Genomic DNA, 26,441 nt, shown 5'->3' on the forward strand with positions numbered 1-26,441 from the left:
TGAAATAATACGATAAACAATATAATATACAATAATAATCTCGCTACGTTAAAACAACGTAGCCTGGAGACGGCATTTCACTTCAATGCAGTCACTCGTTCCTCGCTACTACCGCCTACTGCGATAACGATTGTGGCAAGACTCCACGTCACTACGGTGGCGTCTACCTAGGCATAGTTCCGCCTCACAAACGGCGCATCTTTGCCAGGCCAGCTGAAGCTCGTTCAATACGCGAGGCATCAGCTGTTGAGCCATAGTAAGTTCAATACACGAACCATGACTGATTTTCTCATTCTCCTAGCTCGCCTTAAATATGCTCTCGATGCCCTCTCCTTCGGTTTCCCCCAGCGGTGCCGTGAAGAAGGAATGCGCAAACACGGACACTCCATCAGTCCCCTCCGGTAACAGCAGCTCATCGCCCGCCGAGGCATCACATCGTTACACCCCCTTCTCTTTGGAAAACAAAAAAAAATGTAGCATACATTTTTTTTTGTGCCGTGTGTGCAACACGGCTTGGGCTCATCATCGGTGTGGTCTTGGTCGGTTCTTCCTTACTTCGTAAACTGGTCCTGGATGGCTGTCAAGAAGATGCTTCCCTCTGTAGATCTTGGTCGTGGTCCCCTCATATCCATTGGGACAGTGTACCAAGGCTTTTCTACAGCAAATGGTCACATTCTTCCTGCTGGCTGCATCTGCGACGGTTTACCCTTAAGGCATGTACTTTCTGTCGATTTTCTTTCACAAACTGGTCTGGGATGATTGTCAAGAGGATGTTTCCTTCTGTAGATCTTGCTCGTGGTCCCCTCAAATCCATTGGGACAGCTTATCAAGGTTTTTCTACAGCAGATGGTCACATTTTTCTTGCTGGTTTCATCTTTGACGGTTCCATCAACAATGTCGTATTTTTCGGTGATTCGTAAATTGGTCTCGGATGACTGGCTAGAAGGTGCTTCCTTCTGTAGATCTTGGGCGTGATCCCCTCAACTCCATTGGGACAGTATGCCAAGGTTTTTCTACAGCGAACGGTCGCAACTCTTCCTGCTCGTTGCATCGGCGACGTTTATTTTCGGTTCCTTCTCGGTTTCGGTTCCTTAAGAATCTGAAAACAAAGAAGCTTAATCATCTTTGAACGGGTTCTATTTATTTATCCACGACGTGGACCTGGTACTGAGTCTGTGTCTTTGTATGGTTCTAATTATTGCTCGGGTGCCAATTTGTAACGGGTAGTTACAAACTGCGTAGCTTTTATTTTGCTCGGGCGCCATTTTGTAACGGGTAGTTCTTTTAAGGACGACAGACTCAGTAAAACACAATTTAAAAATAAAGCAAATATATTAAAGGTAATTATATACAGTTTAAAACAAATAAAATAAAATATAATTCCATCTTCTGCAAAGGAAAAACAATATTAAACTTTATTATAGCCATCCGATCATAGTAGCGACTTTGAAATAATACGATAAACAATATAATATACAATAATAATCTCGCTACGTTAAAACAACGTAGCCTGGAGACGGCATTTCACTTCAATGCAGTCACTCGTTCCTCGCTACTACCGCCTACTGCGATAACGATTGTGGCAAGACTCCACGTCACTACGGTGGCGTCTACCTAGGCATAGTTCCGCCTCACAAACGGCGCATCTTTGCCAGGCCAGCTGAAGCTCGTTCAATACGCGAGGCATCAGCTGTTGAGCCATAGTAAGTTCAATACACGAACCATGACTGATTTTCTCATTCTCCTAGCTCGCCTTAAATATGCTCTCGATGCCCTCTCCTTCGGTTTCCCCCAGCGGTGCCGTGAAGAAGGAATGCGCAAACACGGACACTCCATCAGTCCCCTCCGGTAACAGCAGCTCATCGCCCGCCGAGGCATCACATCGTTACAGACTGACAATTATTGTTCCTGAATCACTTCGTTGTTGCCATCACAGACAACGGAATTGCACTAAATCTAAATACAAAAAAATAACGTTTAAAATGTATATTTCGAATTGTATTACATATATTTAAATTCCACACTTGTTCACTGTAAAAGTTATTCATTTTGTATTAATTTCAAATTAAATTTTTAATTTTTCCAGTGTGTTTTATTTATTCTACACAACTTAATGCAGTTTTGTAATACAATTTACGAGAAACCAATCACACGTCTCGATTTGACATTAAACATAATAATTTAAAGTCCTGTCAAGATTTATCATCTATCATTATTTTTGAATTGAAATATTTTCATAAATTATAATAAAACACGAACCAATGTATGAATACTTAATTGAGGTGACGGAAAATTACAATTGTTTTAGTTTTTAGTATATTAAAAAATGCGGTCTGTCGCACATCCCCGTTTTTACCTAGTTTGATATAATATTTTCGTTGAACTGGCAACGTTGCCCTAGAAATTAGAATGACACTTGTGACAAGATCAACTTACACAACTTGAAAAACACGATTTTCGGTTATAAGAGTTGTACCAGTTTTTTTTGACGCGAAGTGTACGTAATCCGGGCCATGTAATGCGCAGAGTGCGTCCAGGGAGAGTGTGGCCAAGCCCGGAAACCAGAGCAAAATATGGCTGCCCTCAGTGGTCACTGGTTGCCCTAGTCGCACACAAAAATATAAATTTTACATAACTGTCAGTTTGTAAAAAGAAGATTGAGGTTATATAGAAACTGCAAAAAATAGAAAATGCAAAATTATATTTTGATTAAATTAATGTTATGTTCTTTTATTAGAACTGCTTGTTTTGAGAAAGTCTGAAGTGCCTATAGATAGTGCAATATTGATTCGGAGAAAAAAGACGTTAATTCATAACAGAAACTAAATGAATCTGAACCAAATCATTGTAAACAAAATTCTGGTCTCATTATGGATGGGCTGCAGTGGAGCTTGCAATAATTGGTTTCACACTGTGTAAAAATATCAATTGCTTCTTAAAAAGCTAAAACGGTATTGTGATAATTCTATAGAAAAGGTGAGAGTATGAGTTTAAGTCATTTAGGTTCGGTTGTGTGGAAGATACTGGGAATAAGATAAGAAGCTGGTCAAAATAGTAAAGCAGAATACATAGCGTGGAAGGAGTTAGTATGGTTATTGTTAATGAAAAGTATAAGCATTTATCAGTTATTCTGCAGGTGGATTCTCCCAGGCATAAACTGTTGCTAGAAAAGGGGGAAGATCAGATGAGGATGCTGGGGCTAAACTGGTCTGTTACTTACAAGATTAGTTTTTGTGATAATTTGCAAAATGTGTTTAGGTGCCTCTTTTAATACTAGTGACATAACCAGTGTTTAAACATGGATTAAAAAATAGTGTGTGTACTTTTATGTATGTAAGTTATACTTAGAGTAGACGCCCTCTTAACCGACCGACCCTACACCTTTTTGGATGATACTATTTTTAGATTAGAGGTCATACAAGTTTCATAATTTGTCTTGTGAGTGATATTGTTAATTAAATATGTATATACACATCGACATTCGTTTCACTTTATATTTTGACTTAATTTGTTTGAAAATGAATCGTGACCCATGGGAAAAGTTATAGCGGACGGACTATATGTACATACTACTTTTTTGTTTATAGATCATAAAATATATATATTTTTAATAGAGTTACATATGTAATGTCTTTCTGAGGGTGGTTTTACAGATTTTCGGTTTAACCAACTTTTTGATTATCCGACCTATGGGCAGCTCCCGTCATGGTCGGTTAAGAGAGCGTCTACTGTATATATGATTTCAACTATTTCAAGGAAATAAATAGATTCAAAACAAACAGTTTATTTGTAATTTATTTAAATATTAAATTAAATTTTAATACTTACTACTTTCCAAAAAATTTCATTAAAAGAATAGCACAAATTAAAAAATTATAAAACATATATTTACTAAAAACACCAATATATTTTGTTCACACTTTATTTCCACCGATACGTAACTTAAAAGATTTAGCAACTAACTTTATATTGTCTGTGTGCACAATAGTGCATACTGTTAGTTTTATAAAAAACTCACAACATTTTTCCCAATCGCACCTAATAACTTCAAAAATAGAATCAAGCTAGAAACGTAAAGCATAAACGAACTTATAGGTGTTTAATTCAAAATGACAAAAAACATATAAACGTTTTTTGGACAGAAAAGTAATAGACCACTTGTGCGTTTAGATTTGTCAATTTTAATCAAAAGCTAAGTAATGACTGCTAGGTCTGTATGAATTTTTAAGTCTGTATTACTCATTATTCATCACAAATAGCTGGTAATGTATCCAGTGGAAATGTATCAGAAATTTCAACACCTCTTCTTGGTTAATGTGGAAGAGACAGATAAAATTAATGGAACATTGCTGGAATAAAGCTTATGTTAAGCAATAGTCCATATTCTCCACTTACTGCGGTCACTTTATTAAGTAAGCAGTATCTGTAGGTTTTCATGTGATTCGGCTAAAAGAACTGTATCATCAACGTATCTCAGGTTATTTATGATCATGCCATTAATTCTAATGCCTATGTTTATTTCATCCATTGTCTTACTTAATGTGTCTTCCGAGTACCTATATATTAAATAATATTGGTGAAAGTATACACCCTTGTCGAACACCTTTTTTTTCATTTCTATTTCTTCTGATGTTATGTCTTCTATTCTCACTACCGCTTTTTGGCCATAGTATAAGTATATAGCGAGCCTATAAGGGTCCATTTTCCTTTAGAAGTATGGAAACCTAAAAACTGTTAATTGTAATAAAATGAATTATTCTATACCTATACAATATTGTGACAATCAATTGATATCGGCCCTGGACAGATAACGAAGTACAGGCATATTTGTGCTCTTCACAATTTGTTAGTTCTTGAGTGGTGAATCAATATCTATGAAAGATTTTTTAATTTTTGCATACTGGTAAACAAAAGTATGTTACATCTCCTACTGTAAGTAAAACTGTAAACAATTTAAAATGATTGATTTAACATGTACTGTTACCACTTTAAATTCTTAACCTGTCCAAATTAACCGGAAACAAAAAGCTGACAAGTTTCTTTGCTAGTGACATGTGAGCGACTTTACTAATTTGATTTTTAGGCATTAATATTTATTTTGAATTGACTTTATTTATTTTTAAATAAGAACACTTATTATAAAATAAGAGCTTTTCTGAGTAGAGAGCCGTAGAAGAGTTTGCTATGGAACTCTAAGGACCTCATTGCCTTCCTTATGTATGAACAGAATACAAAAAAAGTTGTGACTGGCTAAATGACACCCAAGTCTATGCCATAAAAAAAAATAAGAACACTTATATTAATTTAAATACACAGACTTACTTCATATTATTTATTTACCACACTAACTTACAAGAACAATAAACACTTAATAGTATTTAACTTATTAGGAAATACTACACATTATCAAATCTAATTTATATTGTACTTTACAAAATTTATCTAATCAAAAATACCTCCAAATCGTACGCTCTAATACAGTATCTTGTCGTCACTTTATTAGACTTCTCACTCATTCACAATCGTTGCCTTAAATACTATTTACAGTTTTTCTAGAACAAAAAGAATGATAGCGTCATTTACCTGTTAAAAGAGTCTCCCTTTGATTCTAGAATGAAAATAATATTTACATAAAATAAAGTAACGTTTACATGTATCCAGAAACTGGTGCCAGTCTCACTGGAATGCCAGTGGCATGAAAAATAAACCACCTTTCTATTCAAGACAGCGCTGGCAGACAGCTCTGGACTGGCGCAAAAAAGTGTTTACACTTGAACAAAACCCTATACAAGATGACTCTGCCACATCCCTGGTAGAGGAAGAAATTAGAATAATCACAAGAAACTTCCTTGATGGACAACGGATCATCCAAGTAACGAATCAAGACTGCTAAATACCCCTCCTGGATTTGAAAGGTGACTGAAGAAACCATGGCCAACAGACTTAATAAATTAACTAGTTATGTGAACTAATATAAAATATATTATACAGGAGAGTTGCCACATGGCAGCTTCTCCCTCATGTGTTCAACATTCACACCATTTACTTATAGCTTCATGATCAGATGGTAAATTAAATTGTGTATTAAATAAAAAAAAAATGTCAAAATATTTTTTATACATAAAGGTGGAGCAGAATCTATTTCCTGAATTTCAGTTATACAATTTTGATCGCTTATGGAAGATGTTTGTTGTCCTTTATATACTTTCCTATTTTGTACACCAATCCTTTTTCTCGGCGATTCCAAATTCAATTCTTGTTCTGCATTACTTCCAATCATTGTAGGAAGTATTTGTATTGTACGATGACCTGATACTAAAGATATAGGAAAAGTCAAACAATGAGGAATGCACATAACTTTCCCCTTGTTGCCATATTCTAAATTTGAAAAAATATGTAGAGAATAGTCAGATTTTTTTGATATGCCATTCCTATTACAGCAAGCATTTCATTGGCAAGAATTAGTGACGAGTATAATATATGATGTCATGGTAACTGACGTATGTCATAATATTGGAAGTTACATTTATAATGTCAAATTATTGTTTTCAATTTATATTTTATTTATTTAGTTTATATTTTAACAACAGTTTATTTTTTAAATAACTTTACTTTCCCTTCCATATCCTTGATTGGTCGTTTAGGTTCGTAATGGTTTTCTTGTATGGTAGGTTTAGTTAGGCATTAATTTTAAGAAATGTTGCTGGCTAAATGGGCACAGCTTCCAAAGGCCACAAAAGAAGAAGAAAAAATAAACAAACAAAAATCTTACATAACCTTCTATCTAAGCCTTCTATACTATAGGAAAACATGACTGACACTGGGTGCGTTCGGATGACCACAGCGGCTGGACAGCTGAGCCAGCAGTAGCTGTCAGACGTCACCGCTGGAAGTCAGCCGCTGAGAGATTTACTAAGCTTTCCCTATCACAGCTGGATACAACCACTCAGCCGATTTCTGCTGACAGTCAGCCGCTATGGTCGTCCAAATGCACCCACTTATACGCTCTGAGCTTCGCTGGTGTCGCTCCTAGCGGATTACTAATTCAACTTTTACCAGTAATTTTTAAATTTATTATTAAATTTTATCGCTTAATATTTACAACGCAAAAAAGTAATTAAATTGTAATCGATTTTTTAAAAATTTTGCTAACTGTTTTACTTACTTACTTACTTAGTCCTAAGCCTTTCTACCTTTAGGTGTAAGGCTGCTAACTGTTTTAACGTTCTCTTAATGAAATGTAGATGGCGCTTAGATGATTTATATCTAATTATAATTAGATATTACAAAATATTAAAAAAACTTAATTCAGTATTTAAACCGTAAGTATACTTAAGATAAAAATATATACCACAGCTTTGACCAACTAATATTTTTTCTAATTAATGTTTTTAATTTCAATTTTAAATTATTCACTTTGACATTTATGTCAAATTTCCAGTAAAGGTTTACAGACTTGTCACTACTGGCTCTCGCGATTTTTTAATTATCCCCTCTACTTACAAGCTCAGCGTATATTACAGATACAGTTGGAAAAATGAAAGAATACCCATGAACGATCACATCAATTGCTTAATTTATGTTTGTTGTCTTTTTCTATAAATAATAAACGTTTGTTATAGAAAAAGATAGGAAACACAAAATAAGTGATCGATGTGATCGTTCATGGGTATTCTTTATTTTTCCCACTGTAGTTATCTTTGTTTCACACTCAAGACAAAGAGAAACAGTGTCACCTGTAGTTGCTGTGGTAAATACATACCGTCGAAAAAATGAAAGAATACCCATGAACGATCACATCAATCACATATTATTCAGATTATTAATAATATATCCCTCTCATTTATTATTTATGAAAAAAAAAAAAACAGCAAATACAAAATATGTGATTGATGTGATCGTTCACGGGTATTTTTTCATTTTTCTGACTGTATATGTTTTTATTTGGCAACAGCGCTTGTTTCCAAACTTAACGGTAGTGAAAAACTAATAAATGAGGAAAAATTTGTTGAATTTGCTTGCCGTCAAGTTTGTACGAGTACCAGTGGGTTATATTTCATTAAATATAATATGAAGTGCATGCCTAATTGTTTAACTTTTAGTTTATCATACTTTAACAATGAATTGGGTGGCTCTCTGATCCAATATAAGTACTGTTATTATTTCCACTAAAAATGGTTACAGGAACAATTTTTGAAATTTTTTGATTTGATTGATATGACACATTTTTAAAATTCTGATCAGTCTGACGTAGAGGACATTTTGTTTGAATAATAGGTTTGTTCTAGCAAACAGTCGAACTAGTCAGCAAACAGTTGGTCAGTGAGAGAACATAATACAGTTACAAGTGCTATCTCCTCTACTCGCGCTGGTCCACTATTTGCTAATGGTTTCAGATCGTTTGAAACTCGTGCTAGAACAAACCGATTGTCTGTAAGAAACAAATCACAATAACAGAATAAAACAGATTTTCCCACCTACCTCTATCCAAAGTATACATTTCCTGGCCTCATTGTAGGGAGCATAGTCATATTTTTTTCTCCCTAGGGAAACAAAGTACTTTTAATCCCTAGGGAGTAAAATAAAAAATCCCTAGGAAATAACTTATTGACACCCTATACTATTACTCTATTTTCTATTAGGTAAGTATCCATACATTTTAAATTTTATTTATAGATGTTGCAAAATGGTAAAAACAGTAAATTGTTATTTTGATTTAAAAATTTTTCATTAATAATTTGATAGTTATACTGTACCTACTTGTTAATTTTAGTTCTCTAATAAATTTTGTTAGTTCTATTGTTATTGAATACACAAATTCCTGTATTCAATTATGATTCATGTATTCAATCAACAGTTATATAAATATTTTAAAAATGAAAAAATGACTTATTTGAGGGAGGTGGAAAAATGTATAACATGGGAGAAGTGCCTTTTCCTCCCTTGAATGATTACTGTAGTAAACTAGTAAACTTTATTCTTGGGAGGAAAAGGTGCACTTCGCTCTCTTGTTATACAAATATCTATAGGTGTTAAATTGGTGAATAAACAAAAAAATCAATATAAATAATTAAATACTTTCGCTTTCTTCTCTAAATATTGTTGGTACAGCATTGCATTTTAATTTTCTGCTGCCATCTTGTCTAACTTTTTTCCACATGTCACAAGTAGTGTTCCTAAACATTCAAAACTTGAATACAATATTTTTTAATGATATAAATATTATAAAGAGAATGCATCAAATGCAAACACTCAATTAATTTTACTTGAAGAACTTACTTCACAAACGACAGCATATTTGTTTGGATCTTGTTTTAACCCTATATTTTTAATCCACACTTTCCGTCGTTCAGATTCTTTTGGGAAAGAATTCATTTTCACATTATTTTTCCCCAATCGACTTCGCAACCTTTTACCTTAGAGGAAGGCATTTTTCAACCGGAATAATAGTAATAGTAATTTAATATTTCTCGATCTATCTAGTTAAGTGAGGTTAACTCGTTAAACCAGAGTAAACGAAAAATAAACAACTGATCATCTGTTTACCCCTTCCAAATTAATCCGGAAATCTGAGCAAAAGATGGCGGAGCCAATCAGCTTTTAGCGTATACGATGGCAACACTCTTCCAAGACGCACACTGGTAATGCGTATCCAGTTTTTGGTTTGTTTGTCACCAAAAACATGGCGGTCACGTCAAAAATAACAATGGGTTGCCAGTGGTGGGTGTTCGTTGAAGGTTAAAATTTCATAAAAAATAAAGTAAATCATCATCTAAAATTCGTAATAAAAACATATGTATGTATTGAAACATATGTACGTAATATGAGCAACTTAATAAAACATTTACCGTACACAAATTCTTCATTTTAAATACATTTCATGTTTTTATTTTAAATACTCAATGCATAACAATACCCCAAAGATACGTCGATGATCAAAATCTCTGGTGTCGGTGTCGGTTTGGCTTCACTTTTGGTCATAGGATTACTCGTCCTCTCTCTTTCCTTGTCTAAGATCGAAATAATGCATTTCAACCAGAGATATGTATATAGGGCTTTTCATTCACAGTCATTTGTTTCGAGCTTCTGTCATATGTCGTATAATCCGTGTATATTAATATTATACACAGAATATACAACATATGACAGAAGCTCGAAACAAATGACAATCGATGAAAAGCCCTATAGAATAGATCTGGCTAGGGATATGCCACTCAATGCATCGGAGTGTAACGCCGATATCAAGTACGGTGGTCTAGCTATCTTTGTCTGTCGTGCGAGTGTGAGCGTATCTACCAAGAGGTGGAAGTAATGGAACGACAGTTACACAGAGGCGGCAGCCATCATATGCTAGAGAGAGAAAGTTAAGCGCCGGTAGAGAGAGATAGATAGACCACCGACCCGAACTGCTCCGCGTTACGCTATTTTTCCGAGTTGGCCAAATCTATGTGTAAGATCTTTGATTCCAGTGATGTGGGAGGGAGGGGATGCGGCATACGGTGAAGTAGATGGGCTCGCTTTCACTCGCAAAAACGCTCCATCCAATATGGCGGAACAACTCTTTGGTAGTATATTTTGCTCTATATAAAATATATAACTATAAAATTATATTATATTATATAAATATATAAATAATTAATAATTTTAATAACTAATTAATAACATATTCCATATATAACGTATAAAAACCTGCCCGTCGCCATATTGGATGTAGCACAAAGTGTCAAATCAAGTGGTCCCATTTACTAAATACAAAATCATCCCTTATGTCGTATCCCCTCTCTCCCATATCACTGTTTGATTCCAACATGCTGTCAAAACTAAATCAATATGGCGGCTAGGTGGCAAACATAAATGTTCTTCTTCTTGTTTTTTGGGGTTTTTGGTTTTGCTGCAAAGCGATTACCAGCACGATAACATAAATTATTCTGTTAGTCCTTAATCGTTTTAAGCTTATCACGCACGGAGACCTAAACTATAATATAAGGTTTGTTTCAACACAACGAAAAACCGTCATGAAACGATCACGAAACTGCGCAGTAAACAAAATAACCCATGAAACGTATTGTTTTGCTATCTGCGCACAGTTTCGTGATCGTTTCATGACGGTTTTCGTCGTGTTGGAACAAACCTATATATTATATATTTATTCGCGCAGTATGCCCCGAACGTATCCTGAACTTACCCAGGTGTTAGTGTTAGTACCTTGCTTAGTATTAACTCGAAAAGTATTAACAAAAGTTGCTTTTAGTCAGTTTATCCATTTCCGGACTTATTTTGAACGTATAGCTTTTCACCCCCGATAAGGGGCGAAACTCACCCCATGGTAAAAGCATACATCGTCACAATATCACTTTTTTTTTCTTTGACATGTGTATGCCAAATTTCATGTCAATATAAGCGGTTCTTTAAAATCTATAGGTTTTGCAATATTTTACCGTCAAGGAACCTATCAATTATAGTATAGCTCCCTGTGAGTTTGAAGTTACCCCCACCCCCCTCTATGGGGTCGCGTTTGATATCATTCGATAGTGACCACGTATTTTTCAGTGTTTCGATCTTAGGTTCATTATGCGAAATATTCCTTTTTTTTTTGTGAAACTTTGTAACTCAGCCATTTCCTTACGCCCCGCTTAACTCGTCAGATTCTTGAAATATACACTGTTTTTCAAGTTCTTTTTCTTAATCTAACGTTTTCGAGTGTTTTCTAAGGATAGTTTTTTTACGGACTATCCCAACGCATGTCCCTGTAGGTATTAAGAGTCCATGTATGGTAGGGGTATGTTTGGCAGGATTACCAAAATGTCTCTCAAAGAGACCCAATCACAAACCATACATACTTATAGACGTTTCACGACCATGTTAATCTTTCGGATCGAATTAACGCCATCTCTTGATTGGAATGGGAACTAAATTGACAAATTTTAGTTACGTGAGAATTTCAAATTATAAATTTTTTCGGGATTTTTGATGAAATTTCACAGGAAATTAAAACAACAGAAAGACAATTCAATGTTTTATTCCATATTTTACTGAAAACTTCAAATATTCCAATTTGTTTTCAAAATGCTAAACACTACTGCTGTGTCACGTGAAAGCACTGATGTGTATCGAGTTGAATGAAAATTTTTGAAAGAATCTTGTACATAGGATGATTGTTTAGATAAATATTACCTTATAATCTTTTACAAACTTCCAAAAATATATAGGTCCGAAATGTTGATGACACACTTGTCTACTGGAATAAACTGTTTCAGGATCTATTATATTGTTTTTTTTAATGTGAGAAACACAACACCGGATGATCAATGTAAACTAAAAATTCTAATCATAAAAATGGAGAGGAGGTTAATACACTTATTAAAATTGTGATTAAATCTAATTAAAAACGTAACACCACTATAATAAAATAATTAAGCCACAAACTGTAAAATAAAAAGTAAATAACAAATTAATTTAATTGTCAACTGTCAGTTGTTAAATATGACAAGAAAATTGACTGACGGCGACATCTCTGGATTGGAATGGTAACTAATTTGCTGTCTTGACCTTGACAATTTACGTGAAACGTCTATGAGTATGTATGGTTTGTGGACCCAATTATTGAGACGCTCAGAGGAAAAGTGGTATAACTGCATGTGCATATAATTTAATAGGCGTGGATCCAGCGTACCAAAAAAAAGTTAATTAATAGCAAGCTGAAAATTTGTTAATAGCTGAACGGTGTCTCGTCGGACAAACTTTGATATATGGGAACACTCGAACAGGGGACGTTTTAGTTGTGGAACAGGTTAAAAATTTGGAACGTCAGACTGCGAAAACGTCCCATGTATCATGTATTTTGTCGGACAGAACTTCCAATTGATTTGTTACCCTTTCATTAAACTCTCATCCAAAAATCAGACTGGTATTTATCACCAACTGGGCATTTTAATAAGTCCGAACGTAGATAACATGTCAAATGACAGGAATTATGACAGGTGATAAATAGCAGTCTGCATAGGGATTACGAATACTCGATACGAATCATTGATATAAAAACACATACGAATGGTATCCGCCATGTTTTACCGTAATGCGCTACGGTAAAACGATACGATTCGTATCGAGTGTTCGTAACAGAGACATGTTAACAATATACCAGGCTAGTTATATGCCACTCAATGCATCGGGGTGTAACGCCAATATCAAGTACGGTGGTCTAGCTATCTTTGTCTGTCGTGCGAGTGTGAGCGTAAGAGGTGGGAGTAATGGAACGACATAAACACAGAGGCGGCGGCCATCATATGCTAGAGAGAAAGCTAAGCGCCGGTAGAGAGAGATATATAGACCACCGACTTGAACTGCTCCGCGTTACGCTATTTTTCGGACCTAGCCTAATCTACTTGTTATTATATCTATGGTTCGTAATCCCTACTCAGACTGCTATTTATCACCTGTCATAATTCCTGTCATTTGACATGTTCTACGTACGGACTTATTAAAATGCCCAGTTGGTGATAAATACCAGTCTGATTTTTGGAGGAGAGTTTAATGGAATGGTAACAAATCAATTGGAAGTTCTGTCCGACAAAATACATATGGGACGTTTTAGTAGTCTGACGTTCCAAATTTTTAACCTGTGCCACAATGAAAACTTCCCCTGTTCCAGTGTTCCCGTACATCAAAGTTTGTCCGACTAGACACCGTTAAGCTACTAACAAATTTTCAGCTTGCTATTAATCAACTTTTTTTTGGTACGCGGGATCCAGGACTATAACTTTCGCAATTGAAAGGTTTTGCATGTTAAGGAACTAAAATAATCTCAGTAATATTTACTTGCCAGTTGTGACGGATTCTTGACAAGAATTTGTTGAAATTTATATGAGATGCCGAATTGCAATAACTGAATGTCGTTGTTCTTTTGTAATTAGAAGAATAAATACCATTTCACCAACAAACGTTTGTGAATTATACCACTTTTCCTCCGAGCGGCTCAATTACTGACGACGTTTATTCGCTCTGAGCGTTAACAAAGTGTCAAAGCAAAATCGACCGACCTGCTCATGGTGGCGGTTATTTGAAATTTTATCAGGACGCTTTGTGTATGTTTAAATGAGACATTTAAAAAAATGCCGTGTCCCGCTAGTGTAAAATTCTTCTATTTTCAATATTGATTATCAGTTTGATTTTGTATACATAACCTCACTATCGCAGTTTATGTCAATAAATCTTTATTAACGAAAAAGAAAATATTTTTGTTGCACTGTAAATTACAATATAAATTAATAACTAATGAATTCTAACAATTGTATTCGGTTATTATCACTACAGAATAAAATATTCAAGTTTAACAAAATAATCCCATAAGAATCAATAAGTGCGTTCGCGGGTGCCTGTCGGCGACTAGTCGGCGACAAATTAGTAGCAAAACGCATGCGCACTTTAAAATCATATAAATAATATCGTTAATAGATAAATATACAAGGTATATTTACCTAGTATAATTTAATAATTAGTTATTAATATTAATTAAAAGTAAATATGCCTTGTATATTTATCTATTAACGGTATTATTTATATTAAGTGAGGTTAGAAATTGTCGGCGACAATTTGTCAACTGTACCCGCGAACGCACCATAGAGGTATATATTAACATAGAGGGAGCCTACCTTCCGCGCTTCCTGACGACAAGATCTCATGGACTGGATTGCTGCATCTCTTTCTAACACATTGTATCGAAAATCTATGATGACATTCAGTGTGAATATAGGCACGGAAGAGGAGGACAACTGTAGCAGCTTTACTATGCGTAAGAGTGAAACAGCACTAATCCAAATAAAAAAGATGGTGTCGTCACTTTGCTCTGAATGACACTCTTTCTATGCTAATATATAACTCTATGGAATGCACCTATTGTTAAAACGTCCTGACAAAATCTGACAGCGTGTCACGTGACTGTAAGTAGAGGGGAGACGCACGGAGCCAATAGTAGTTTTTTGTCGTAATTGTTTTTTGCAAATTTTCGCTCTACATGATTGAACCAATTGTGGAATTCTTCTTGAGTGCCTTCTGCAAAGCCCTACTGTTAGTACCTACTTATTCATCTTTCACATCTTAAACTATTGAACTCTGGTTTATCTTAATATATTCCATATTCGTCACTTTTCTAAAAAATCTGAATAAAATTCTTCTAATGCCTACTTCTTATTAGCTGTTTTTTGTAAGACGTTAGGATAACTAACAAACGATGAGAAACGTTGAAGTTGAAGACGTTTCTTAAACCTGGAAAACTGAATAATTTAATTTCTTCCATCAATTAGAAGACCAGTAGAGTAGGCACAATATTACAATTTACAATACCTATAATAGTCCATTCTTTCACGGTTTTTGCTCTAAATTTTAAACAACTGCTTGGATTGACATGAAATTTGGCATACTTGCAATTTGCTTTTCTGAATACCATTATATTTTTGTTTTTCTGTTAGACAAAAATTGATTGAGATTTGGTGTTTCTAAATTTGCATACATTCGTGATGAGTTACTCGTTCAACCCCTTTTAACTACAGCCCTTTCAAAAATAAGGACTTTGAACCGATGAAACTTACAGATCATATAAACAATATATACACGGGTCAAGAAACTTGTAAAGTCGTAACGATTAAGTTCATTTGAGATACTAATTAGGGGGTGATTTTCCCGATTTTTTTACCAAAAAAAAAGGGAGTAACTTTATTTTGAGCGTAACTTGTTTACTTTTGATGCTAGAAATTTTTTTTAAAAAACAGAAATGAAGCGTTTTTTAAACACTTTAAATAAGTTATAATAAGTTTTCCCCGAAATGTGCTTAATTTTTAGTTATCTCACGTTAAAGTATTCCATTTGAAATTTGACGAATATGAACCTATTTTTAATTAGCTATAACTCTGCTTCTACTAGGTATAGAAACGTGATATATACATCATTTTTTTAAATTTTTTACAGGCTATATTTTTGCTACTAATGTTTTTTCGACAAAATACGTACTATTTGAGTTATTTGCAAAAAACCGTCTAAAAGTGTGGTTATTTTGTCGAGAAAATGAACATATTCACTGGCAAATAACTCGAAAAGTATTGACTTAGTGAAAAAACTCTATAGAACAAAACTTACTTAAAATTAGTCAGTTTATCAATTTACGGACTTACTTTGGACGAATACTTTTTCACCCCCAAGAGGGGGTGAAAAGCACCCCCGGGGCATAAGCACATATCCTCACAATATCACTTTTTTTCTTTGACTTGTTAGCTATGTGTATGCCAAATTTCATGTCAATCCAAGCGGTTGTTTAAAATTTAGAGGTTTTGCAATATTTTACCGTTAAAGAACGGACTATAATTTTTTTTTTCTAAACAATTTTCGGTAAATAAACTAGTAAAAATGTTTTCGTTGTAGCATTGTTGTAGGTAGTAAATACAAAGTTTTATAGCTCATTGTATAGTAGTGGTACTTAAAACTGTTATCGATAAATATTTTACGCTGCACCGTAACAAATAACTAAACAATCAGCTATAATATAATACTTTCAAACATAAACAAAATAAATTTGTCAGTGGCGCTCGTATGAGGATCATACAAAAGAAATATAGATAGTACAATTGAAGAGTTGAGATAGATGTACATGTACAGTTATCCCTGTAAGTTGTATCCATATAGAAAACTTTTTTATTAATAATTTTACAAAAAAAGTTATTCTTCATAAAAAGCTCTGCATGGTCCAAAACCTAAGATTTAACCATCAAATATCAAATTTTTTGAATGTTATACGAGGTATGTCAAAAAGTTTGAATTTCATTCAAGAGTAAAGTAGCTTTATTTTTCACGATATTGAAAATTGCTATTATGAAAAGTTGTTTGGAATTAAAAACTATATTCTAGTATGCAATTACACCCTTCTAATTGATATTTTTTTGAAAAATGGATAACTATCATTATTTTCAGTTATTTCAGTTCAGATAACTCTTTTATTATTAATTTTACGAAAAAAGTGATTCTTAATAAAAAGTTCTGCATGGTCTAAAACCTAAAATACAACCATCTTATGTCAAAATTTATTAATTTTATACGAGGTATATAAAAAAATATGAATTTCGCTCAAGAGTAAAATACGTTTATTTTTCACAATATCGAAAATTGTTATAATGAAAAGATATTTAGAATTAAAAACTATGTTTCAGTATGTAATTACATCCTTCTAATTGAAATATTCTGAACTATAAAGGTACTTTACTTTTGATCTAAATTTATCTTTTTTGACATACCTCGTATAAAATTGATACAATTTGATATAAGATGGTTGTATTTTAGGTTTTAGACCATCCAGAACTTTTTATTAAGAATCACTTTTTTTCGTAAAATTAATAATAAGACAGTTATCAGAATTGAAATAACTGAAAATGATGTTAGTTACCCATAATTTTTCAAATTTTTTTCTTTCAATTAGAAGGATGTAATTGCATATTCGAATATAGATTTTAATTCCAAACAACTTTTCACAATAGCAATTTTCAATATTGTGAAAAATAAAGCTACTTTACTCTTGAGTGAAATTCAAACTTTTTGACATACCTCGTATAATATTCAAAAAATTTGACATTTTATGGTTAAATCTTAGGTTTTGGACCTTGCAGAGCTTTTTACGAAGAATAACTTTTTTTTCGTAAAATTAATAACAAGAAAGTTTTCCATATGGATACAACTTACAGGGACATACTGTTAACGGGCCAAGTGACATAAATACACAATCGAGAAAAATGAGTTTTTATCAGGAAATGGAACACTATACTTAACTGTATTGTTGCATAGACCATTATAATGGAAAAAACAGAAATATTGATTTTTTTGTCACTTGGCCCGTTATATATATCCACTCTTCAATTGTGAACCACTCATTAATAGTATTGCATATTGTACCAAAAAAGGAGATAATCATGGAGAGAATAAAAATTCTAAAGTAATAACCTTCCCTAATAGCACACGACGTCCAATGGACGTCCAAAATAGGTCCATTTTTGGTCCTAACGTCCATGGACTATAAATGGACATCCTTTGGACGTCCCATGTTGGACGTCCTTCGGAAGGAATAAATATGGACGTCCTTTGGACGTCCGACGTTGGACGTCCTTCGGACGGAATAAAAATGGACGTCCTTTGGACGTCCGACGTTGGACGTCCTTCGGAAGGAATAAATATGGACGTCCTTTGGACGTCCGACGTTGGACGTCCTTCGGACGGAATAAAAATGGACGTCCGACGTTGGACGTCCTTCGGAAGGAATAAATATGGACGTCCGACGTTGGACGTCCTTCGGAAGGAATAAATATGGACGTCCTTTGGACGTCCGACGTTGGACATTCTTCGGACGGAATAAAAATGGACGTCCTTTGGACGTCCGACGTTGGACGTCCTTCGGATGGAATAAATATGGACGTATATATACTGGACGAAATACGGACAATTTATGAACGCTTCTATTGGACACATTATACCAATTACGGGATCAAATAGCAAAATAATTCAATAAAATATTAACTTATTTACGTTAATGAAATACAGTAAAACCTGTCAGTAACGGACACCTGCCAAAATTGGTCACATGTACTAACGGCCAGTTTAAAAATTCCCCAAACCATATCTAGACTACAAAAACTGGCAATACCGGCCACCTTTCTATATCGGCCAATAGTTTTTTCATTTTTAGTGGCCGTTACTGTAAATGGTTTGGGGAATTTTTAAACTGGCCGTTAGTCAGGGACGTCATTTGATAGGGGGCAGGGGGGCATTTGCCCCCCCCCTAACCCTGAAAATTACTGAAATTTACAAAAAATAGATCAATTTTGTATTATGTTTGCATATAAATGTATTGTATAATGCTTGCCCCCCCTATCAAAATTTCAAATGACGCTCCTGCCGTTAGTACAGGTGGCCTATGTTGGCAAGTGGCCGGAAACACAGGTTTTGCTTTAGTTTCCCTAATAGCACACGACGTCCTTTGGACGTCCAAAATAGGTCCATTTTTGGTCCTAACGTCCATGGACTATAAACGGACGTCCCATGTTGGACGTCCTTCGGAAGGAATAAAAATGGACGTCCTTTGGACGTCCGACGTTGAACGTCCTTTGGACGTCCATACTGGACGAAATACGGACGTTTTATAAACGCTTATATTGGACACATTATACCAATTACGGGATCAAATAGCAAAATAATTCAATAAAATATTAACTTGCGTTAACTTTACGTTAATGAAATACAGTCAAACCTGTCACTAACGGCCACTAAAATGAAAGAACTATTGGCCGATATAGAAAAGTGGTCGTTATTGCCAGTTTTTGTAGCCTAGATATACAGTACATTCTGTGTTACTGGCCACCTGTACTAACGGCCAGTTTAAAAATTCCCCAAACCAATTATATCTAGACTACAAAAACTGGCAATACTGGTCACCTTTCTATATCATCCAATAGCTTTTTCATTTTTAGCGGCCGTTACTGACAGGTTTTACTGTAATTAGTGTGGGGAATTTTTAAACTGGCCGTTAGTACAGGTGGCCGGTGTTGGCAGGGGGCCGGTAACACAAGTTTTACTGTAGTTTAAATCGAAAAGATTAAATCTTAATTCAAAATTGTATATTAAATTATTACAATTATAAACTATATAGTTTAATATCCAAAACATGTTTTGATTTCATGTAATGTAATGAAAATCTTATTTGTAAATTATTGGTTACAATGTTTAACAACAGGAAATATTCAAGAATAAATAAAATAAAAGTTTCCCCTAACAACAAAACATTCCAGGAATTCTACTATCAAAGTTCTATTCCGTGAACATCTGATTAAATTATGGCTGGAAAGTTACCACAAGATATTCTATGAAAAGAGTACAATGTCCTCCTGGAGGGGTAAAATTTTCCATACTCTAAAGAGAGGCCATTTACTATTCAATTTGCGTTCATTTTCAAATTTGCCGCGCGAGTATCTATGTAGCGTCGCGTGGTCATTGGTCATCAAGTCATCTTATTTCATTTTCATCATAAGATAACCTAAAAATTTAGTAAAAATTTTGATTAGAAAAAAATGCATCGATAAGGGGGTGAAAAATGGAAATTAGTGGCTTTTTTTTGCTGTACTCAACTGTACTGTTTAGTATGCTAGTTTTGGCTATGGCTGGATCTCTTAAACAATTATGTAAGTATTATAAAATCCGTTTTCAATTTTCTTTATGAAACGAATCATTTATGCATGTATTACCTGTAAATATTTTGATTTTTAATTGTAAAGAATAGAAAAATTACCGTTCATTTTAATTTTTTTTTAGAATCAGCTGAAAGTGGTCTACAAAAAACCAGATATAACCAAAATAAAGATATAAAAAGTGTATTGGCTAATTGGAAGAAACTCAACATTGTCCATGCATAATAAGTTATTACTTTATAAACAAATATTAAGACCTAGGAATGGAACCTGGATATAATCATCAAGAAGATAGCAGGAATCCCGACAAACAACAGGAAATCCAGCTCCTCGATACTACTGGGCAAACTAGAAGATTGAAGAGGACAAAGCCTTTTGAACTAGTTTGAGTGATAGGTGATAGTGAAAAGCAGAGCATAGTGCGTGATGTGGCTGTGTATGTTAGAATAGTGCACGATCTTGTTAGATTAGATAAGAGACGCTATCGGGTAAGCTCTTCATTTTAAGAAACAGTAGTAATTTAGGTTAAATTAAAATTGCTCATTGGTCAGTTATGACCAGATTGCTTTTTTTTATGTTTGACAAAAAGGGTGTAAGTCAGAATTGCACATTGCTAATGTTTTGATGATTTCTGGACCAGCAAAAAACTGTTGTAGACGTAAACTGTATGTACCAATAAAAAGAGCCGATTTTTCTGGTCCAGAAATCATCAAAACATTATCGATGTGCATTTCTGACTTAAGCCCTTTTTCCCAAACATCAGAGAATTGCAATGTACAAATTCTCCTATCTGATTTTTCATGAATTTTGTAGGAGACGAAAAACCATTTTTAGGATCATCTCCTGCTTTCACATGTAAATTTTGACATGTCTTGTAGTAAATAGATAGATTTACTACAAAACATGTCAAAAAATATATGAAAACAGGAGGTGACCATAAAAAAAGTTTTTAGTCTCTCTTAAAAAAACTCATGAAAAAACAAATCGGAGGTATGTCACATCAGTGACTATATCCAGGGAATGTCTAAAAAATATACTTTGATGTCCCAAGAACCAAATATAACCTTTATATATATATATACAGGGTGTAACAAAAATACAGGTCATAAATTTAATCACATATCCTGGGACCAAAAATAGTTTGATTGGACCTAACTTACCTTAGTACAAATGTGCACAAAAGAAAAGTTACAGCCCTTTGAAGTTATATATTAATAGCACCAAGGGCCTTAGAGGCCCATGGCTTGAAAAGTTTGTTTTTTTCTTCATTTTCACGTTTCTTTATGTACTGAGATCTTCTCTGGCTTGATATGTGATTTTTCTCCATTCCTTCCTCTTATTCATTTTTCTTTTCTGACCCTGTAACACCATTCTTTCCAAATCTTTTTCGACCTCTTGCTTCCATCTATTTTCCGGTCTTCCTCTTCTCTATCTTGAAGCTATAGTGTAGTTTAGTACCCTTTTCGGAGTCCTCGTTTTTGGCATCCTTTCAATGTGACCTCGTGATCTAAGTCTCTGTGCCTTTATCACTCATTTGAAGTTACAAAATGAAAAGTGATTTTTTCCAATGTATCGAAAACAATGTGCTTTTGTGCACGTTTCAATTTAATTATTATTGTAGTACCTACCATTTAAACAATGTTTTAAAAACTTTTTTGCCTCTTATTGCTTTTTCAAAAAGTCAATTTTTATCGAAATATTTTGAATATTTGTCAAATCCACCACATATTTGTATATGGTTAAGTACGATTATGGAGACTTGGTAATAATATGCAAACTTATTTATGCTTTACATTTTTAGGTATATTTTGAACCATATTAAAAAAGAAGCCAGACTCGATAAAACGTGCCTTATCGAAAAAATACAAAGAGGCAAAAAAGTTTTGAAAACACTCTGTTTAACTAATGGTAGCTCAGTAATAGTTTAATTGGAACATACACAAACATTTGGGGGGTTTAAAGGAACAAAACCCCCATAAAATTTTTACGTGGACATATTAAAAAAGAAGTCGCAACTCGATAAAAACTGCCTTATCTGAAAAATACTAAGAAACAAAAATATTGAATTTAACTAATGGTACCACAATAATAAAATTGAATTGGAACATACACAAAAGTTTGGGAGGATTTAAGGGATCAAAACCCCCATAAAATTTTTATGGGGTGCACAAATTTCACCATAATTTTTCTTTAAGATATTCCTGCCATAATAATGCCACATGTCACATGTCCATTTTCAATAAAAAATCGCTAATAGTTTTCGATATAATCGAAAAAATCGATTTTCATTTTGTAATTTCAAAGGGCTGTAACTTTTTTTTATGTGCATATTTGTACAAGGTAAGTTAGGTTCATTTGAACTATTTTTGGTCCCAGAATATGTGATTTAATTTATGACCTGTATTTTTGTTACACCCTGTAAATACAGCCCATTACGCACCACCTTAAAAATTGGGCATTTTTGATGTCTCGAATTTCCTAAACCTGTTGTTGCATCTAAGTGATTTTTTTATAATATTCTAGCCTAGGCCCTAGAATATGTTACCTCCTTATGCTTGTCATGCACAGGGAGCTATACTGTAATATATATTATATCACATTACTATAGAGAGCGATATGATATAATATACATATATTACAGCATAGCTCCCTGTGCATGACAAGCTTAAGGAGGTAACCTATAGCCTAGGCTATAATATTATAAAAACATCACTTAGATGGGACAACAGGTTTAGGAAATACGAGACATCAAATATACCCCATATTTAAGGTGGTGCGTTAATTTCTTGGAGAAGTGTATTGTAATTTAATGTAAATAATGTAATATCCAATAATTGTAATTTGATATAAGATGAAATATAAGTTCCTTAAAAAATATATTTTTTATTTCCCACAATACATTCTCCACAGGTCTAAATATCGTCGCTAGACGTCCACCGAATGACCTTCCAGGACGTTAGATGGATGTTCAGCAGCAAGACATTGGACCAAACTGGGACATCCTATGAATGCCCAAATGACGTCCACCGAACGTCCCCTCCGACGTTAGGTGGACCTCCATTGGACGTTTGGCAACTTGGCCTTTGGACCAAAATTGGACGTCCTGTTAAGGTCCAATTCACGTCCCCTAGGACGTCCGATTAAGGTCCAATTTACGTCCGATTAAGGTACAATTTACGTCCGCTTAAGGTCCCATTTACGTCCGATTAAGGTCCAATTTACGTCCGATTAAGGTCCAATTTACGTCCGATTAAGGTCCAATTTACGTCCGATTAAGGTCCAATTTACGTCCCCTAGGACGTCCGATTAAGGTCCAATTTATGTCCGATTAAGGTCCAATTTACGTCCGATTAAGGTCCAATTTACGTCCGATTAAGGTCCAATTTACGTCCCCTAGGACGTCCGATTAAGGTCCAATTTACGTCCGATTAAGTTCCAATATACGTCCCCTCGGACCTTAGATGGACGTCCAATGGACGTTCGGTAGCGCGACATTTGGACCAAAATAGGACGTATAAAGGACGTTCCTCGGACGAAAACGGACGTCCAAAGGACGTCCCTAAAGTCCGTGAAGGACGTCCAATGGACGTCCTTGTGCTATTAGGGTTGTTAAAACCAGGAAAGAACCCAGAAAATCCCAGTACCTATAGACGTACTTCGCTATTGTGTCACTTTTTCAAACTATATGAGAGATTCATCTTCGCCAGAAAAAAAAAAGAATGTCGACAAGCACCTAATTCCACAACGAGGATTCAGATCCGGCAAATCTTGCACCGGTCAAGTCCTCGCACTAGCAGAACACATTGAAGAGGGCTTCGAAGGAAAACTTATAACAGGTCTGCTTCCGTAGATATATAACAGCAGTCTACGACACAGTAGGGCACAAAACATTGCTCCACAAATTGTACGATACTCTCAATGACCATCATCTAGGTAAGGTCGGATATCCCTTACTGCAAAACAGACTTTTTTCGTCATGCTAGAGGCCAAAGTAAGTAAATTGACCGTTAAAAAAACGGCCTTCCATTGGGAAATGTTTTAGCACCAATGATTTTCAAGTTATATACAAACGTTCAACCCACGCCAACTAAAATCAAGCACTTCCTCTTTGCTGACGATCTCACAATATGTATTCAAGGAAGTTGTTTTAAAGAAGTGGAGGAAAAACTCGACTTTTTAACTGCCTCAAAAACAATGACAGCGTACTACCTGCAATATTCTTCCAAAACTTCACCTTCGCGCAATGGAAGCCAAGTGAAAACTCCAAATTGCGTGGAATGGTACACAGACGAACCTATATAATATCTTGGAGTAACTATGGATCGGTCCCTAACCTACAGATAACATTGCATAAAAACGAGAGGGAAAGTAACAATAACAACTAGGAACAGCATACCTACTCAGAAAGCTTCTTCTTCTTTTAGTGGCTATTCGTTTCGAATATTGGCGATCATTCTGGCTATAATTATTTTATTAACTGATGCTTTAAATAGATTAGTTGTTGTTGTGGAGAACCATTTCCTCGGGTTCTTTAACCATGATATTCTTCTTCTCCCAATTCCTCGCTTTCCAAATACTTTACCTTGAAGAATTACCTTCAGTAATCTGTATTTAGTGCCGTTTCTCAGTAGTGTCCGAGATATTCTAACTTTCTCCTTTTAATGGTATACATCACCTCTCTTTCTTTGCCCACTCTTCGTAATACGGTCTCGTTGGTTATCTTGTCCGTCCATGATATCCTTAGGATTCGTCTGTATAGCCACATCTCGAAGGCTTCAAGTTTTTTCTCCATTGCTTCAGTGAGTGTCCAGGATTCAACTCCGTAATACAATATTGAAAAGATATAACATCGTAGGAGCCTTATTTTTATCTCCAGATTAAGGTTGTGGCTTTTAAAGAGTTTGGCCATGTTATTGAATGCACTGCTAGCCTTCTCTATTCTACATTTTATTTCTTGTGAGTGATCCCATTGTTCGTTTACTATTGTTCCAAGATAGTTATACTGTTTTACTCGGTCCACTGCTGTACTATTGATAAGTAGTTGGGCGTCTCTAATTTTATTTTTGCTGATGATCGTAAATTTAGTTTTTGATATATTTACTTGAAGTCCAAAGCATTCACTTACTTACATCCATTTGGGATTTTGTTAGAACATCCATCATTTTTCGGCGTTAAACTGTATCAAATGCTTTTTGATAGTCCATAAAGCAGGTGTAAATATCGCAAGCCATATCTCTGTATCTTAGAAATAAAACCTGTAGACTCAGAAAGCTAATAGGAAGTAAATGGGGTGCATTACCTGACGTCTTAAGAACAACGGCACAGGCATTGTGTTTTTCAACTGCTGAATATATGTGTCCCGTTTGGGGTAGGTCTGTTCACACCAAACAAGTTGATACTGCGCTAAATGAGACATGCAAGATAGTAAAGGGGTGCATTAAACCGACGCCACTCTCAAATCTATGTATATAAAGCAGCGGGATTTGCAGAACCCTCAACAACACGCCTAGACGTTGCAGAGTATAATATACGATATTATAGAGAAAATTAAACAAGTTTGAACATCACAAAAGCACCTAAAATCCACGAAAAGCTTCCTTGGAACAGTCTAGGATGAACCTCCAAATGGACCGCAATCTCTAGACTATGAAGTGGATAACTTAAACGTGGAAAACTATGAATAGGATAAAAACGGGGGTCGCTTCAGTAAAATCAAACATGGCAAAATGTAAGAGAAGTACAGAATGTGGAACATCTTCTTACATGCAGAAACTGTTCTCATTGGTGTACCCTCGAAGATTAGTGGCTCGCCAACAAAGATGGAAGCGACGTAGCCCGATCATCATCATTGCCCATGCTTGTCTACTGCTGAACGTTGGCCTCCCATAGTTCACCCCACAAATCCCTGTCTTGAGCCGCTTGCATCCAATTTTGGCATATCCGCTTCAGGTCATCTGTCCATCTTGTTGGTGGTGGTCCTCTACTTCAAAAGGCGCCCTGTCTGGATTTCCACTCGAGAATACGTTTCATCCATCTGCCGTCCTTAGTTCTCGCGACGTGCCCTGCCTAGTTCCATTTTAAGGTCGATATTCTTTTGATTGCATCGGTTACGCAAGCTGCATCTACGGCACAATTCTGTGTTGGTTATTCGGTCTCTTAGGGTTAATCCCAACATGGACCATTGCATTGTCCTCTGTGTTGTTCCAATTTTGTTTTTTATATACGTTT

At 34.9% G+C, this 26,441-nt stretch overlaps 1 protein-coding gene and 1 long non-coding RNA gene across 2 annotated transcripts in view; both read left to right on the forward strand.

The window, feature by feature from the left end:
- LOC126879056 (uncharacterized) overlaps positions 1–26,441 on the forward strand; it is a 148,371-nt gene that overhangs the window by 88,578 nt on the left and 33,352 nt on the right. The gene's annotated exons all lie outside the window — the stretch shown is intronic.
- On the forward strand, positions 19,877–22,115 carry LOC126879058 (uncharacterized). The gene is made up of 2 exons (XR_007695954.1): positions 19,877–20,207; positions 20,338–22,115. It is a non-coding gene; the product is annotated as an uncharacterized LOC126879058 (long non-coding RNA).

This window comes from Diabrotica virgifera, chromosome 1 (assembly GCF_917563875.1).
Source record: "Diabrotica virgifera virgifera chromosome 1, PGI_DIABVI_V3a".
NCBI classification, from domain to species: Eukaryota; Metazoa; Arthropoda; class Insecta; order Coleoptera; family Chrysomelidae; genus Diabrotica; species Diabrotica virgifera.